The sequence below is a fragment of the Cebus imitator genome, unplaced genomic scaffold, assembly GCF_001604975.1.
Source record: "Cebus imitator isolate Cc_AM_T3 unplaced genomic scaffold, Cebus_imitator-1.0 Scaffold197, whole genome shotgun sequence".
NCBI classification, from domain to species: Eukaryota; Metazoa; Chordata; class Mammalia; order Primates; family Cebidae; genus Cebus; species Cebus imitator.
In genome coordinates, this window is record NW_016107512.1 from 215,966 (window position 1) to 233,673 (window position 17,708).

At 51.6% G+C, this 17,708-nt stretch overlaps 1 long non-coding RNA gene across 1 annotated transcript in view; it reads left to right on the forward strand.

The window, feature by feature from the left end:
• Nucleotides 1-955: 955 nt before the first annotated feature.
• LOC108317164 overlaps nt 956-17,708 on the forward strand; it is an 18,650-nt gene continuing 1,897 nt past the window's right edge. Inside the window, exons 1-2 of the long non-coding RNA XR_001830618.1 lie at nt 956-1,123; nt 1,310-1,475. This is a non-coding gene — a long non-coding RNA (uncharacterized LOC108317164). The remainder of the gene's footprint in view (nt 1,124-1,309; nt 1,476-17,708) is intronic.

Below are 17,708 nucleotides of genomic sequence, written 5' to 3' on the forward strand. Positions count from 1 at the left end.
TTCTTTTTTTAGACAGATTCTCACTCTGTTGCCCAGGCTGGAGTGCAGTGGCATGATCTCGGCTCACTGCAACCTCCACCTCCCAGGTTCAAGCAATTCTCTGCCTCAGCCTCCCAAGTAGCTGGGATTACAGGTACCCACCACCAGGCCTGGCTAATTTTTGTATTTTAGTAGCGACAGGGTTTCACCACCCTGGTCAAGCTGGTCTTGAACTCCTGACCTTGTGATCTATCCGCCTCGGCCTTCCAAAATGCTGGGATCACAGGTGTGAACCACCTTGCCCAGCCAACACCCCTCCTTCTATCCCAGGCAAGGTGAGTCAGTCCCTCCTCTGAGGCTTTTATAAATGCCTCCCGTGGCCCCTTATTTTTGGCCTTGTCTTGGAATTAATTGTTGGCATGTCTGTTTCCCTAGCAAGTTGGAGGGCAGAAATGGCCTTTGCTCAGCTCTGAACCCCCAGTGCCTAGAACAGTGTCTGACATGTAGCAGGTGCTCCGTGACTGCTTATGGAAGGAGTATAGCTGGGTAATATGGTGCCCCCTATGAAGAGAAAATAAGGCCCAGTAGAGGCTTAGGCCCAAGGGAGGGGCAGGAAGAGAGTTTCATGAGTCTCCAAATGTTCTGAGTCTAGCACACTGCCTGAAACATGCTATGTGCTCACAAGTGCCCTTTGGAGTGAGTATGGAGGGTGCTCCAGATATGAGGCTTCCATGGGCCCTGGGGGATGGGCTGAGAAGGTTTGAGACTGCATCTGGATTGGGGCCAGAACTCAGGGCTCCTCCCCAAGAAGTCTGAGGCCCAGCCAGACCACCATGAGAGGCTGCAGAAGACTGGGATTTAGGGTACTGGGGGCCTCTTTTTGGAGCGCAGGCTGTTCCTGGGTACTGTGCCAGGACTCAGTGCTGGGGACTGGGGGATGGGCTGGATCAGAGTGAACAGAAGTGGGCAGGCTGGAGTTGGGACACATTCTCCAGCCTCTTCTGTTCGCAGGTGCCTGAGGACACCTTCAAACCTTCACTGCTCCATTATAGAACTTTTTTCAGCAACGGGGGAGAGGAAGGACAAAAGCTGTGCCTTGGACTCCAAAGTTTAGGAGAGGAGCCATGGAGATGCACAGAGAGAGGTGAGGAGAGAGAGACGCAGGAGGCCTCTGGGAAGGGAAGAGAAGGTTGCTGAGGAAGTCTGAACTTGGGGCCAGCCCTGCCTCTGGCACCAGCCCCACTGGGCCAGGGTTCCAGGGATTTATTGACTAATCCTGAAATGATACACTTTCCTGGTGTATTCTCTCACCCTCTTGCAATCTCACGAGATCCCATTGTCTCTGACACTGCTGGCTAAGGGCCTCCAATTCGGGGGCTGCTGCCTCTCATCCACTTCCGGGGGGGTATGGAGGCTCCCTACTGCCAAGCACCACGACCCTCCCCCGCACTCTCCAGGCCTAAAGGTCAAGCTGCCAGGCCACCAGGCAGTGCCAGGTACAAGGATGGCAGCACCTAGCCAACCCGCGGAGAAGGCGGTGAGCCGGGTGACCTCCTGGAGCTACGGGAGTTTTTGCCGGCTGAAACGTTGCTCCACCGAGTCTGGGGGGAGGCAGCTGGCGGGTGGGGGCGTGGCTGCCAAGGAAGTGGGTGTCGCGTACTGGCGAGGGGACAGAGCTAGGTCACAGTCGAGGTTTTCACTGACCCGAGTGGGCGGGAGAAAGGGAATTCGTAAAAAGTTTCTTTCTTCATTAATGGCCTTTTTTCCCTATCGGAGAGCCTGGGCGCGGGAGGGAGCGAAGACCGGCGGGGGCCGGGTAGGCCCTCCACAAGTGACACTTAATTCCCGGTCTGGACTGGGCCGGCGCTTGAAAGCAACTAAATTAGCAAAACAGAAGTCAACTGTCGATTGCTTCATTGGAGGATTAAGTGTGATAAATGGGGGGTTTGTTCGCTCTCCGGTCCAGATGTTGTGTCTAAGTAAGGCTTTTTTCAAAAAAAAGGTTTTTTTACATTCTTGGCCCAGGGCCCATATATATTTTGGATACTGCTGGGAGTATATAATATCATTGGAAAATGATGCGGTCTGCTAACCTTTTAAATAACATTTCCTCCCTCCTCTATTTTCTAATAGTTTGTTTTTCTTTCCATGTTTGCCTTTTATTTGGGGAAATTTTTTTTGGAAATTAATGAGGCTCAAGTTTGGAGACCAAAATAAAAAAGGGGTGGGGGAGTGTGAGAGGTGGATGGGGTGTGGAATGAAGCTGGGTGGGGGGAGGGCCACTCTTTGTATCTTTTAAAGCGCTCCTGGTTTTTTTGTTTTTGTTTTGTTTTGTTTTCTTTTCTTTTCTTTTAATTTTCTCTGCCAAGGCTGCCCACGGCCCTCCGGCGGGGCTGCGTGGTGGCGCGCGCGGGCAGGGTGCCCGGGACTCTCCGCCGCGCCCGGCGCCCGCTCGCCCTGCCTGGGCCTCGGGGCTGCGCGAGGCTGGCCTCCGAGAAGAACCTGCCATTCCCCCCGCAGCCGGGCCCGACGTGAGAGGGGGTGGGGGTGGGGGCGCCTCCTTCCTGAGTGAAACCTACGGAATCCGGCAGGAATTCGGGCCTCCCAGATTTAAGAAAACAAACAAAGGAAAGATTGTCAGAGAGGGGCCGCCAAGAGCCGCCGGGCCGCCGCATTGCCCTCCGCGCTCACCCCCAGGGCGCCCGGGCCTCCCGGCGGGGGCGGAACGCGAGGCTGGGGGGCTCCCCCGGGTGGTCCCCGGTGGGCTTCCCTGCCCTGGGCCTTGACTAACCTGTGTTGAGTCATCCTCCTGTCTCCCGAGCTGAGGAGGCCCCAGGGCGCCTGGGAAAGAAGGGTGCTGCCAAGGTGGCTGCCTGGGGGCGGGCCCTACAGGGGTCATTCGGGGCATCCCCTGCATCTAGGCAAATCCCCACTGAGCCCCATCCCGCGCCCTCCCGCAGCGTCCGGGGAGAACCCCTGTCTCCAAGCCTAGGCTTGGGAGTGAAATCTCGACGGCTCAGGTTTCTTTAGGGGCGAGGGTTCCTTCTCTACGCAGTCCCCCAGCCAGACTAGGAGTGGATCACCGCGCGGGTGGGCTCAGTTCCCGGCTTCGCCCGGGTCTAGGAAGAATGATAGTAAGTGAGAATGTAAAAGGAAGAGGTACTGTAAAACAAAAGGGGTTAGACGCCGTAAGGCAGCAGCGACCCGGTGGTAAACATGCGGGTCTCCAGTGCTCCCACTGCCTGCGTTCTCCCCAGCCGCGTCCACGTTCGCTTCCTTCTCGATGCCTTGGGCTCTCCTGATTCTGTTCTCTGTGTCAGTCTGCCCTGCCTCTGTTTCTCCAACTCTCTTTGGTCTCTCTCCCTCTCTTCCGTCTCTGTCTCCTTCTAAATCTGAATATGGCTCAGTGCTTCTGGATTTCTCTTTGTCTCTGAAGCTATCTCTCTGAGAATGTCTCTGTCCCTTTCCGTCTGCCCCTCTTCGTGTTTCTCTGTCTCAAAGCTGACGCTGTCTCGTGGCCTGCCTCACTGTGTCTTCTTCTTCTCTCCTCCTCCTCCTCCTCTCTTCTCTCCTCTAGCCTCTCTCTTTCCCCCTTTCGCACCCCCCCCACCATTCCCCTCCGTCTCTCCCTCCTCCCCCCTCCCTAGGTAGCCCAGCGGGCGGGCGCCGGGCCAAGGCCGCCCTGGGCAGGGCCTTGCTGGCGCTGACAGAGCCTCGCGCCCGCGGCCCAATTAGCGCGCGGCGCGAGGGACGCGGCATCTGGAATTGCGCTGCGCTCACGGCCAAGGCCGATTGTTTAGTCTGCGCGGCAGGGCGGGCGGCCCGCGCGGTGGCCCCACATCTGGAGCCTCGGCCAGACGGCCCTGCTGGCGGCTGGCCGGGGTGCGTGTGCATTTTTAACTCTGGGATTTGCTGACAAGTTAAGAAGTCAGAAAGTCAGTGGCGGCGGGAACTGGCGAGGCGCTCAAGGAAAGGAGGGGCTGGCGGAGGCTCGGGCGCATCAGCAGCTCGCGGAGACCAGCCCCGCGGCGCACACCTCAGCAACTTGCTTTGACCCAGCGAGGCCTTCCCTCAATCTACCGCCACCCCTAGCTGCCCAGCGCCTCAGCCGTGCGTTGACTTTTCTTCCTTCCCGGTCTTTATCCTCTCCCACTTCTCCTTTCTCTTAATTAATTTAGTCCCTGAATTACCCCGATATCCCACACTTCCCAGCTGGCCAGAGCTCCTTGGAGGTCAGCCTCTCAGGGAAGCCCTGGAATCTCAGGGCTCCCACGCTCTGGAGGAAACACACAAAGGGCCAGAGAAGACCAACAAATTGCCCGAAGGTGGCTCGGCAGTTAAGCGGCAGAGCTAGGACCAGAGGCCAACTCTCTTGACCCCTAATAGTTCTCTTGGCACAGCTCTGGGTCCCTCTTGGGGCTGATCCAACGTGAGCATTCTCACATTGTCAGAGTTCCCTCCCATCCTTTAAAAACGTGCTTTTGCACTTCCACTCATTCATTTCACAAATATCTGTAGCACACTGTGTGCCGGACCTGGGAAACACAGCCGTAAACAAGGCATGTCCTTGCCCTGCAGAGCCTACATTTTAGTGGAGAAGACAGACATGGTAAGAGACAGAAACGAAGCAGCAAACAAACTATCCAAAGTTTCAAACTGTTGAGGAACAGGAACAAAATTGGTAAGGTTTATTGAGCAACTGTTGTGTGCCAGTCACCATTATAGATGTTTTCATTCTTACCAACTCATCAAATTTTATGTCCTCATGAGGTAGGCATATGTCCCCATTTTGCAGACAGACAGTTTGAGGCCAGAGTTACATGATTTACCCAAAGTCACACACGTGCACAGGTGGTGGAACGGAGGTGCAGATTCAGGTTTGACTTCAAAACCAGGGCTCTCGCTCCAACAGCAGGCTACAGGGGCTTGAAGGACAATGGTATAGTTGTCCAGAATTGGGTAATTGACATCCAGGTGGTATACAATTTATTCCCAGCAGCAAAACAAGTGCTTACCAGGCTGCTGCTGTAGTGATCATTACTAGCATTTGTGTACAGCTGTCCTATTTATTAGCCATTTCACTCACATCATCTTCAATCTTCACCACAACTTAGAGCGGTAAGCATGATTATCTTCCATCTCTGCCTCTGAAACTAAGGCCTGCCAGTGCGCCCAAGCTTCACTTGAGTTTTAAGGGCACTCCCTGCCCCAGCACTGTCAGCAACAGAGAGCTTCGTTTCTTTCCACATTTGGTCTAGTTTTTCCTTGTTCTGTTTTCCACGGAAATAGAGCGCAGTGCTCACCCTCATCCCCAGAAAATAGTGATTCGGTCTTGCCTTTGAGACATTTCTCCCAGGAGCAAGGAGAGACTTTGTAATGTGCCATGGGCTCTCCACACAGCGTCCTGGTGAGCCAGACTGCTTTTCTGGTTGTGCAGCCAGGCAGACCTAACTAACCCACAAAGCCACACAGGAATAGAGATCTTGGGTTCTCTCCGGCCTCTACTGCGTGACCCAGTAGGTTGCTTACCCTCTCTGGACTTCAGTGTCCTCCCCTTTGAGATGGGAGATTTGAGATAGAGCAAATCTACTTTTCTCAGATCACAAACTCCTTTGAGAATTTGCTGGAAGCTTCAAGTCACCAACTTACAGTGACTGATGTATACACGTATACTCAAGCACTCCATTTTTACATATATATATGCATATATATATATTATATATATATATATATATATTTTTTTTTTTTTTTTGAGGCAGAGTCTCACTCTGTCTCCCAGAGCGGAGTATAGCCGTGCCATCTTGGCTCACTGCAACCTCTGCCTCCCAGGTTCAGGAAATTCTTGTGCCTTAGCCTCCCAAGTAGCTGGGATTACAGGTGCCCACCGCCATATCTGGCTAATTTTTGTATTTTTAGTAGGGACAAGGTTTCACCATGTTGACCAGGCTGGTTTTGAACTCCTGACTTCAGGTGATCCACCCGCCTCAGCCTCCCAAAGTGCTGGGATTACAGGTGTGAGCCACCATGCCTGGCCATTTTTTATTTATATTTTTAAGCGACTTAGGGGCTCTTAAGGGTTATCCATGGCTCCCTGGAAATTCCAAGACTTCCCCTCCCAACACACACACACACACACTGCCAAGTTTGGGATTTCTGTATAAAATGGTTTCTACACTCAACAGACATCTGTGAAACCCACTGCTGACCTAGGTAAAAGGAACCACAGGCCATTCCTGGTAAGCAGGGAAATGTGGGATCCTTTTCATTAAGGAGTCAGCACATCTCACTCCCGCGGCCCTTTCTACTTCCATCTTTTACCTGGTGTTGTCTTGAAATAGGAAGAGGCAGGAGTCATGCCCGCAGGGCCAGGGGAACACACCTTTGTGTTTTGATGGCAGAGTGAATAGCAGCACTAGGTACCTCTCACTTGCATCCTGCCTCAATAACAGAAACGTCCCCTCCCCTGCACACATCGCCATCATCATCACAGCCACTTCTTACTTGTTCTGAGCACCCCCCAAACAACATTCCAGTTTGTTCCAACCCACCTGTGGCATAAGTAGAGAAGGTAGAAAGGTCTCGATTTTATAGAAGATGCAGCCCAGAGTCGTTCTATGTCTTGCTTAGAATCACACAATGAATTAAAAACTGAGGCCGGGCGCAGTGGCTCATGCCTGTAATCCCAACACTTTGGGAGGCCAGGGTGGGTGGATCATGAGGACAGGAGTTCAAGACCAGCGTGGCCAAGATGCTGAAATCCTGTCTCTACTAAAAATACAAAAATTACCTGGGCATGGAGCCAGGTGCCTGTAATCCCAACTACTCGGGAGGCTGAGGCAGAGAATTGCTTGAACCTGGGAGGTGGAGGTTGCAGTGAGCCGAGATCACACCACTGTACTCCAGCCTGGGAGACAGTGAAACTGTGTCTCAAAAAAACCAAAACAGGCCGGGGCGCAGTGGCTCAAGCCTGTAATCCCAGCACTGTGGGAGGCCGAGGCGGGCAGATCACGAGGTCAAGAGATCGAGACCATCCTGGTCAACAAGGTGAAACATCGCCTCTACTAAAAATACAAAAATTAGCTGGGCATGGTGGCGCGTGCCTGTAGTCCCAGCTACTCAGGAGGCTGAGGCAGGAGAATTGCCTGAACCCAGGAGGCGGAGGTTGCGGTGAGCCGAGATCGCGCCATTGCACTCCAGCCTGGGTAACAAGAGCGAAACTCCATCTCAAAAAAAAATAAAATAAAATAAAAACTGAGCAATGGGGAGAGTCCAGGTTTTCCCAGCTCCAGGTCTAACGTCAAAGCTCCTTTTGGTCTACAAATACTTATAGTGTGCCTACTGTGTGCAAAATGCCACATGCTGGAGACTGTTGGGGCTTAAAAAGTGACAATTCAGCAGAGGATGCTGTTCATGCCTCACCCCATGTCCCCTAGCCCACTTCTCCACTCATCTGCCACTGTGATGGGAAGCTGTCAGCAAGCCCAGGAATTGTCCACCCTAAGCAGCCTTTCTGCTTCTCACCTATAGGATTTTTCCAGGGCAGGGGCCAAGGGAGCTTTACTCATCCCACAGGACAGCTGGGATTTAACACTGCAGGAGCAATCTCAAGTTGTTAGTAAGAGATAAGAATAGGTGGATAAGCATCCTGGCTGCCTTGGGACTCCGTGGGACAATTTCATGGTGTGTCCTCACCATTCCTCAGGGAGCCCCCATTGCCCACAATGTAACTGGATCATTAACCACTCTTCATTGGCTTTTCTACTGTCCCCTCCCTGTCTCACTTCCCCATTCCCTCCCTCCAGCCTCCAGGGATCACCTCCTCAGTAAACTACTGGCAACCAGGTTCTTGTCTCAGGGTCTGATTTCAGGGGAAACCAAACTAGGACATGCAGAGGCAAGCATGTACACACACACACACACACACACACACACACACCCCTCTGTGAAAAGACAAGGCACAGACAATCATGACTAGGTGACACCAATAATAAAGGCTGATGCCCCCAAAGCTCTGAGACCGTGCTCCTCATTTTGCTAAGCACATTCTACACTTGCTTCATTTTTATTAATTTATTTGTTTTTTATTTGGCAGGTGAGGAGTAGGCACCATCATTATACCTATTACATGGAGTAAGAAACTGAGGCTGAGAGATTAACCTGTCAAGGTCCCTTAGCTAATTGGTACAGCCTGGCTGTGTGCCCAAACCCGTCCACCTCCCAAGCAGTTGTCTTGTAAAGACTGCCAGGGCTCTCCGTGGCTGGTGTTACTGAAACGGTGCCCAGAGAAAACTAGGGATGGGGAGACTTCCTGGAGGAGGTGGGGTTTGGCTTGGGCTTGAAGGACAAGGCAGGCTTCCACTGCTGCCCATCGGGGGCTGGTTGGATGGAAAACAGGAAAGTTCTAGGCAAAAGATGAAGAGCTTTGAAAGCAACAGTGAGGAGCTGGGTCAGGCTGGCCAGGAGTGTGTCTTGGAGCAGGTTGAGGCCAGGCTGGGGAGACCAGAATGTCAGCCAGCAAGGTGGCCTCTTTTCCAGCCCCGCCCAATGGCCTATGTCAGAGAGGGCTCACCAGGAGCAGGAATGGTGGAGGCTGGGGACTAGACAGCTGTCCTGCTCAGGTATGGGGGGCGGAGAGCTCACACCTGGTCTGCATCCCATTTCCTGGCCAGGCACCCCTGGTCTCAATCATCCCCCGTTTCCAAGTAGTAAATAGATGTATAAAGCAACCGTTTCCATTTAAAGCTCTGCAGACCGTCGGGAGGAGGGCCTGCAGGCCATCTGGGCCCTTGTTTGGCAATGTTTGTGCTCACAACAAACCTGATAGACAGAGATTTATCGCCGTTTTCATTAGCTGGGGTTCGTTTCGTGTGCTGCTTTTCCATCCCCTCCCCCCTACACACAGGCTCCTGAGTTATAGATTTATGGTGGGTAGGAGGACCAGGGACTCAGAGAGAGGGGAAGAAGAAGGCTGAGCAAGGTGTGGACTTGAAGCAAAGGGGATGGGGTGGGGATTCGGAGGATGAAGGGGTGGGGATGGTGAGGAGTGCACCAGCTCCAGAGAAAAGACAGAGAGGGTGTGTGTGTGTATGTGTGCGTGTGTGTGTGTGTGTGTGTGTGCGCGCGCGCGTGCGTGCACACGTACACACTCGCATTCATGTTAGGGGGTGGCTGAAAGACACTTGCAGCCACATCTCCCCCGAACACACATACACATCCATCTCATAATCATCGTAACTGCTGAGCATAGAAGCTGTTGAAATTCTAAGCTATCACCACCAGCACTGGGCCCAAGGCCAGGAGGGATGCAGGCCTTGGGCAAGCTCAGGGTCCACTCTGGTCTGATCATATTTAACAAATGCCTGTGTCGCATTCCTTCTGTCCTGAGGCTTTAGCTATATTCACCAATTTCACCCTTAAAGCAACCCTCTGAGGGGGATACTGTATCATTTCCTTGATTCTGGTTCTTCCCTCCCCTCACAGCAGGTGTACACCCCACCTGTCTCTGTAGGAAGGGGCCTGGACTTCAGTTCCCAAATGTAGGTACCATTTCCCCCTTGGTGCTGCTGTGATGTCCCGTGGGCACCTCCTTCCTGGGTTTGTTGCACTTCCTCTCTTCCAGTACTTTCCACCCCCAACCAGGCTGGCTCCTCCCATCTCTGCATCTTTTCTCACACAGCGCCTCCTGCCCTGTGTGCCCTCCCCACACCTCCACTCATCAAAATCCTCCCAGCCTTCAAGCCCACCTTGGCTGCTTCCCTGAGGCCGTTCCTGAGCTGTCCCATGGGGTTCATGCCTTCAGTGAAAGACACTGAGAGCCGCCCTTGGGGATCATCCTGAAAGAAGAGGAAAAAAACAGAGAAGGTTGGCTCCCGCGTCTCACAAGCAGAACAGCTCTACTTTTTACAGCAGAGTTCTGTGTTGAATTTCATTAGAGCTAATTTTGAGAGGAAAAACAAGGTTTAACCCAGTGATCTATCCTAGCTTTCTCATTTCACCGGTGAGAAATCAAGATCAGAGAGGGTGTATGACTTGTCCAAATCACACAGTTCTCATCAGTGCCAGAGAGGGCCCTGATGAGAGGGCCAGCCTCCCTGACACTCTTTCCATGGGATGGTTTCCCCAGCGTGTATGCCCATCCTGCTAGGAGACTGGGAGCTCCAGAGAGCAAGGACTGGGACACGGCATCTCTGTCTCCATTCAACAAGCACGTGATCCCTGAGTTTTATTTCACAGAATCCCCAAGGCTGGCAGCTTTCAGAGTGTCCATGTTATCAACTTACCTCCACCGCCCCCAGGTAGGGACAGGCTGTGGGGCTGAGACAGGGCTGGAGTGGGGAACTCCACTCCAATTCCTTGTCCCTATAGAATCCCCTCCATCTAGAACCCTCACTGCCAAACAGAGCTCTCTGCCTCAGCATTTTCAATACACAAAGCACCTGTCTTTCCAGACCCGCCCATAGCCATGTCCCTCCAAAAGAAAGGGCTGATGGGTTGGTTAATTGGTGACCTGGAAGGCCCTTAGAAACCAAAAGAACTTCCTCTCCCCAACAAACCAGAACATCAACCTACCGTCAGCCTGCCTCAGTGTCTACCATCCCATCAGTGCCTCCTGTGGGACACAGCCGTGGCTCCAGAAAGTCCCACCTCTTTCCTAAGCAGGAGTGTTCCAGTGGTTCTGATACAAGCAGGACTCATTGAAGTCAAGAGTGGACTCCACAACCACACAGTCTTGGATTCTAGTCCAAGCTCTGTGGCTAAGAAATACCGAAATACTTAATCTCTCTCTGCTCTGGTCTCCTCTGGGAAATAGGGAAAAGAATATCTGGAACAGTGCTCAGAGGACTATTAAAAGAAGGGAACAATTTGTCTCAACTTCCCTTATGGAAAACAAAAAGGATCGAATTAGATAACCTGTTAGGGCACTCAACACAGTGCTGGGCTCACTGATAACTTCCTGTGAATGAGGTCTTCCGGGATTAGCAAGTGAATTGCTTGGCAAAGTCCCCAGGGAATGAGAGGATGGAGCTGGTGGAGCTTGAAGAGGCAGAAAACAGAGGGAGTTACCCCTCGGACACAGACGGCCCTGGTGGAGGAGGGGGAACAGCCTCTCTGAGTCCCCCACCCATTATGGGGAACCCTGAAAGTGGAAGGAGAAAAGTCTTGCCCCAAAACCAACTTCTTCTTCCCTGATTTTGCAGGAGCTGCCCCTTAGCTGGGCTTAAAAGTTCCTTCCAGCTGGGCACAGTGGCTCACGCCTGTAATCCCAGCACTTTGGGAAGGTGGATCACTTGAGGTGAGGAGTTTGAGACCAGCCTGGTCAACATGGTGAAACCCTGTCCCTACTACAAATACAAAAATTAGCCAGGGATGGTGGTATGTGCCAGTAATTCCAGCTACTCAGGAGGCCGAGGCAGGAGAATCGCTTGAACTGGGGAGGTGGAGGTTGCAGTGAGCTAAGATCACCCCACTGCATTCTAGCCTGGGCAACAGAGCAAGACTCCATCTTTAAAAAAAAATTCCTAGCCGGGCGCGGTGGCTCACGCCTGTAATCCCAGCACTTTGGGAGGCCGAGGCGGGTGGATCACGAGGTCAAGAGATCGAGACCATCCTGGTCAACAGGGTGAAACCCCGTCTCTACTAAAAATACAAAAAATTAGCTGGGCATGGTGGCGCATGCCTGTAATCCCAGCTACTCAGGAGGCTGAGGCAGGAGAATTGCCTGAACCCGGGAGGCGGAGGTTGCGGTGAGCCGAGATCGTGCCATTGCACTCCAGCCTGGGCAACAAGAGCGAAACTCCGACTCAAAAAAAAAAAAAAAAAAATTCCTTCTAAGGTGTCATTTCACATGACAACAAACTTTTATAGAACTCACTACATGCCAAACACTACGTCTTCCCCCAGTAAACTTGGCAGTTGGGGTCATTAGGGATTATTATCATTACCCTGTCTTACAAGAAGGCAGCCGATACCCCAGGAGCTAGTGACCTGCTGGGGCCACATGGTCCTAAGGAGCAGAACCAGGCTGAACCCAGGCAGTCTGCATGCTCTTAACCCCCTGAGCACCAGGTCAACTTCCTCCCCAGCCCCTGGCCACACCTCCAAAGGCCTCTGCAGTCAGTTGCCCAACCAATCTTTTCCCTCCTGGGGTCTCATCCAGTCTGTTTCTCTCTATCAGGCTGGGATCTGATTCTCTTTCCAGTTCCATGGAAATTACCCAGGTCCAGGGGCCCACGGTTGGGGGGATGGGGGAGGGTGAACAAGACAAATAAGACATAATCCTGGCCCTCGGGAGTTTTCCACTCACCCCTCTTAGACCAGGCGAAAGTACAAATGGAGGCCTACATTCCATATGTCTAAATATTTAAAAGTTATAAATCAAGTTAACAAACTGTTTAATAAAATATGTTCTATTCTCCTAGGCTGACACATACACCTTCTAAAGATCTGGAAGGCCAGATTTGAATTTAGAGTTCTCAGGCCTCTTGGAGTTCTGTACAGGGACATGGTACAGGGAGAAACTATCTCTGCCCTCCCCCAGCCCTGCCCCCAACCTGCCTCTTCCCTTCCCAACCCCACCTTCACCTTCAATAGGGCTTCAAGAGCACGTGTGTGGATACTCCAATCCGCACACGCAACTGCTGACCACATGCCCTGCACTCAGCTCACAGCCAAGACACAGGCCACCCTCTGGAGTTTGGACCTGGGGAGGTGGTCTGCAGAGGTCCTGGATGCAGGGTACAGGCCCTTGGGGCAGGGATTTCTGGGGCCCTGGGCATCTGGAGCATAATCCAGAAGGGGGTGTGGCTCCCTCCTTCTGGACAGACTCCTACCCTGTGAGGGTGGCCAAAGAAAGGCCCTAAGTGGGGGGCCCCTTGTCTAAAGGCACTGGAGCCTAAGGTGGGTCACTCTTCCTTCTGCTTTCTAATCCTTTTGTCTAATCCACCAACATCTGAACATCCTTGCAACTTTTCCTTCTAAACAGTTCTCCAAGCCCCATCACAGGCCCTCTAGTCCAGGCCATGCTGATCTATCACCAGATCACCATGACAGCTTCCTAACTGGTCCCCCAGGCCCAGTCCTTCACCCACCCCTCTGCAGCCAGTGATCTTCCCTAAACACAAGCTGGATCATGACGCAGCCATGCTGCACGTAGAAGAAGCCCCAAATTCAACTTGGCCATTGACCTTGGTGTCCAGCCCCTCTCCAGCCCTCCAGCCTCAGCCTGCCCCGCTTCCTGCCTCTAAATGATGCCCTGGTCTGTCTACACTGCTCCCAGGTCCCTGCAAGACATGAAGTACACACTGTGGTGTGTGCTGCTTCCTCTGCCCCACCTGCTCATCTCCTGTCACTATGAATTCCTTCTTGAAGATTTGGCTTCATGGTCAAACCTGCAGCAATCCTTTCTTGTCAACAGCCCACTCCCATCTCCAGGTCTGGCAGGGAGTCCCCGGCTTGTGCTCTCAAGCTAGTGTCTACACTCTATTTTACCTATCACTAATTTGACCACTTCCCAATACCCCAACTATTGCCATCTCTTGCCTGGACTATTGCAGTGGCTCCCTAACTATTCTCCTTGCTTCCACTCTTGCCCCTTCCTCCAGGCAGTCCTCCACCAGCAGCCAAAGTAAGCCTTTTAAGACGTGTGTTTACTCATATCACCCCCTACTCACTATCCCCAATGGCTCTCATCTCACTCTAGGATCCGAAGGCCTTGCCAGGACTGTAGCATCCTTCATGATTTGCCCCCTGCTCCCTCTACTCCTTTCCCCTCCTCCTCCCCTCACTCACTCTTCTCTAATTACACTGGTCTCTTTCCTTGCCCCTCCTTAAACCCAAAGGCACTCCTGCCTCCGGACCATTGCACAAGCAGTTCCTTCCCTTTACTCAGGTTTCTGCGCACGTGTCCACACCTCCCAGGTCCTTCTGTTCCCCCCACTTTGTTTTCCTTCACGCATTCATTTCCCCATGGCAAACTGTATATCCCCTTTGCTTTCGTGTTTCTGTCTGTTTCTCCTTCCACTAGCTAAGCTCCACAAGAGTGGGGACTTAGTCTGTTTTGTCCACTTCAGTGTCCTTAGGTCTGGCACATAGAGGTGCTCAAGAAGAATTTGGCAAAGGAATCATCTGTTTACGTTTTCATGTTCCAGCTAGAATGTGTCCTGCCGAGAGCAGGGCCCATGGCTCATTCATCTCAGTGGCCCCTCTGCTTGGCCTGTTGCTGGGCCCATAGACAGATGTCTTCATTCACATGGTGAAGGAGTGGAGGCCAAGAGCAGGACCTGTGAAAAGGCATCACGAAGAGTTGGAGCTGAGGGCACACAGGGCAGATGGAGCTGGAAAGGCGAGGTGGTGCCAAATTACAGAGGGGCTTGAAGGCTGGGGGAGCTTCTCTGTAGCTTAAGACTTGCAATGGCTCCTATCTGACGTGGAGCCATCGCAAGGCTTAAGCCAGAGAGAACAATGTTACAATTCTTCTCATTTACAATACATTTAAGGCTGGGTACCTTGGCTCATTCCTGTAATCCCAGAACTTTGGGAAGCCAAGACAGGAGAATCACTTGAGGCTAGGAGTTTGAGAACAGCCTGAGCAACATAGTGAGACCCCAACTCTATGAAAATTTTAAAAATTAGTTGGATGTGATGGCACATGCCTGTAGTCTTAGCTTCAGGCAGGAGGATCAATAGAACCTGGGAGATCAAGGCTGCAGTGAGTCATAATCATGCCACTGCTCTCCAGCCTGGATGACAGAGTAAGACCTTGTGTGTGTGTGTGTATATATATATATATATATATATATATTTTTTTTTTTTTTTTTTTTTTTTTTTTTTTTTTTTTTTTTTTTTTTTTTTTTTTTTTTTTTTGAGATGGAGTTTTGCTCTGTCACCCAGGCTGGAGTGCAATGGCACACGATCTTGGCTCACGGCAACCTTTGCCTCCCGGGTTCAAGCGATTCTCCTGCTTCAGCCTCCTGAGTCGCTGGGATTACAGGCATGTGCCACTATTCCCAGCCACTTTTTGTATTTCTAGTAGAGACAGGGTTTCTCCATGTTGATCAGGTTGGTCTCAAACTCTCAGCCTCAGGGATCTGCCCACCTCGGCCTCCCAAAGTGCTGGGATTACAGGCATGAGCCACTGCACCCGTCATATATATATATATATATATATATATATATATATATACTTTTTAAAAGAACTTGGGAGAAAAGTAATCAGGAAAGAATGAAGAGATGGAACTGACTTAGAGATTGCAAAAGCCCCAATCTTGAAATCTCTCAGAAACAAAGCATCATCCTTGAGTTGGACACACCACAGCTTGTTTCCTGATACTTCTGGGCCTTTTTACATTGGCTTAGTCCACTTTCTGACACTGAAAATTGGTTCTGGACATACGTGCTCCAGTCACCCCTAGGAATGCTGGAATTTGCATGAGAAGGTATCCTAGAGAAAGGTTAGATGTGAGAGGTTCCCTGGGGGCAAGGGCTGGGAAAGGGGCAGGAAGATTTTGGTGGCTCTGCCCCCAGGGACAATTGAAGGCCCCTATTTGGCATCATCACTCACCTAGGCCTTGGTTATCCAGAAGGGCCTGAGAAACAGGGCGACAGAGTGTCTCGGGTCTCCCCTCCACCCTGCCCACCCCCAGGCTTTACTCTGGGTCATTTGGGGCCTGAAGTGGCTTTTAAGCAATTAGACCGAGCACTGGGCACTTTCAAATCTAATTGTTTCAAAAGCCCTTGAAGGGTTTGAGTCTGAGCTCTTAAAATGCCACAGAAGAGGGAAATCAGTGATGGTGGGAAGTGCATGGGGCCCAGCTCTCTTCCACTACCCCTATTTTTGCTCTCCATCTTCTTGGGGACAGGGAGGGGGGATTTGGAGCAGAAGGGTCTCCCCTCCCCAGGCTCTGAAGGTTCTGCGTCCCCTTCCCTGCCCTACTTCAAGTCTCCAAGTAATTGTTTAATCAAACTCAATGCCCTCCCCACCAAATTAATGAGAACTAGGGCTGTCCAGCAGGCAGACCCTGACCACCGTGAGCAAAGCATCTCACCATCACCCAAGAAAACATGTCAGCAGCCTCACTGTGATTGCACACCTACTCATGGGCTGGAGGCTTGAGATTTTTTTAAAAAACTCCTGACCTCTGGGAGACCAACAACCTGACAAGGGAGGAAAGAGCTGCTTCAAATGAGCAGAAATGAGAGGTTGAACTTAAGAGAAATGCAAAAGCAGTGAGCTCCAGGAACACAGAACTGGGTGGGAGTAGGGCGAGAACTGGAAGAGAGAATTGAGGAACACCTCATGGTGGAGGTGACATCTGAGCTGAGCCTGAAGAGTGTATAGAATTGCACAGGTCACGTTAGAAAGGAGGATACATTATGAGTCCAGGGAATGAACATGAACCAGAAGCGACCATGGGAGGCTGGAGGGCTCTAAGGACCTGCATCCATCCCATCACACTCTGACTCAGTTTGTCTATAAAATGGATCACTAGACTAGCTCAGTGGATTCTATTCATGTCCTTCTGAGCTTTGGAGTCCACAAGGAAGCTTTGGACTACTTATGGGCCAAGTGGGAGAGCAGAGGAGGCAGGGTCGAGACCTTTGCCTTCGACTGGAGCTACAACTCTTAGCTGTTTGATATTTTGAGTTTCTATATACTTTTGAGTCGTCCTGTCCTCTGCCAACTACTGGGTAGATGATTCCCTGGATCTCTTCCAGCTCTGAGCTCAGGGTCTTCCTCATCGTCAGCCACTTGTCTGCCAAGAAGGACAGAGAGAGAAATCTATGCAGAGCCCTGAGGGCAAGTAGGGTGGAAATTCTACTCCAAGGTCTGATGTCCTGGATGGGCTCCTACCCAGCTGCCCTGGGGAGCTCAGCCCGTGTCCAGACTCAGATGGACTGATGGGTTTGATGCCTGGAGATCTATCATTAAAGCACCTCCCTTTTCATTTAGGCAAAATCTCCCAAACTTTTTTCATGAGGAGAAATTACCTTTCCTTCCATTGAAGGCACAAAAAAAACCAGTTTGGGTTGCTGCCAATATACCTACAGGCTGTCAGAGGGTGTGGGTGTCATTACCCACAAAGCCCAGAGTTTGGACAGCAGCCCACCAAATAGCTTAGAGGTGTCCCAGCTAAGACTTCAAGATAGGATGGAGGGTCTCCAGGAATGCCAAAGGAAATTGTTGAGTAAATCGAAGAATGAATGAACAAATAAAAAGGCCACTGCCAAAATGCCCTTGAAAGGATCACTTTGGAAGCTGTTATCAGTCATGTTTACCTTGGTGTGAATTAAGTATCTTAGGGCAAGAGTTGCTAGGAGGAAGGAAAAGGTTTGGAAACTGGATGTCACTATATAAGGAAAGAAAAATACACAAAGAAAGATGATGGGTACAAGACAATCAGCCACATAACTTTGTCCTAGCCTCAACTACCCCCAGCTCCCCACCTCCCCTCAACCCACCCCCAGCCTCCTCCTCACACTCTCTCTGTTCTTTTCTCCCTGGAAATGCTCCCCAGCTCAGGGCCCAGGTGCTGAAAAGTGCTTCAACGCGAGTGAAAAAGTATTTGGCCGGGCCGGGCGCGGTGGCTCAAGCCTGTAATCCCAGCACTTAGGGAGGCCGAGGCGGGTGGATCACGAGGTCAAGAGATCGAGACCATCCTGGTCAACACGGTGAAACCCCGTCTCTACTAAAAATACAAAAAATTAGCTGGGCATGGTGGCGCGTGCCTGTA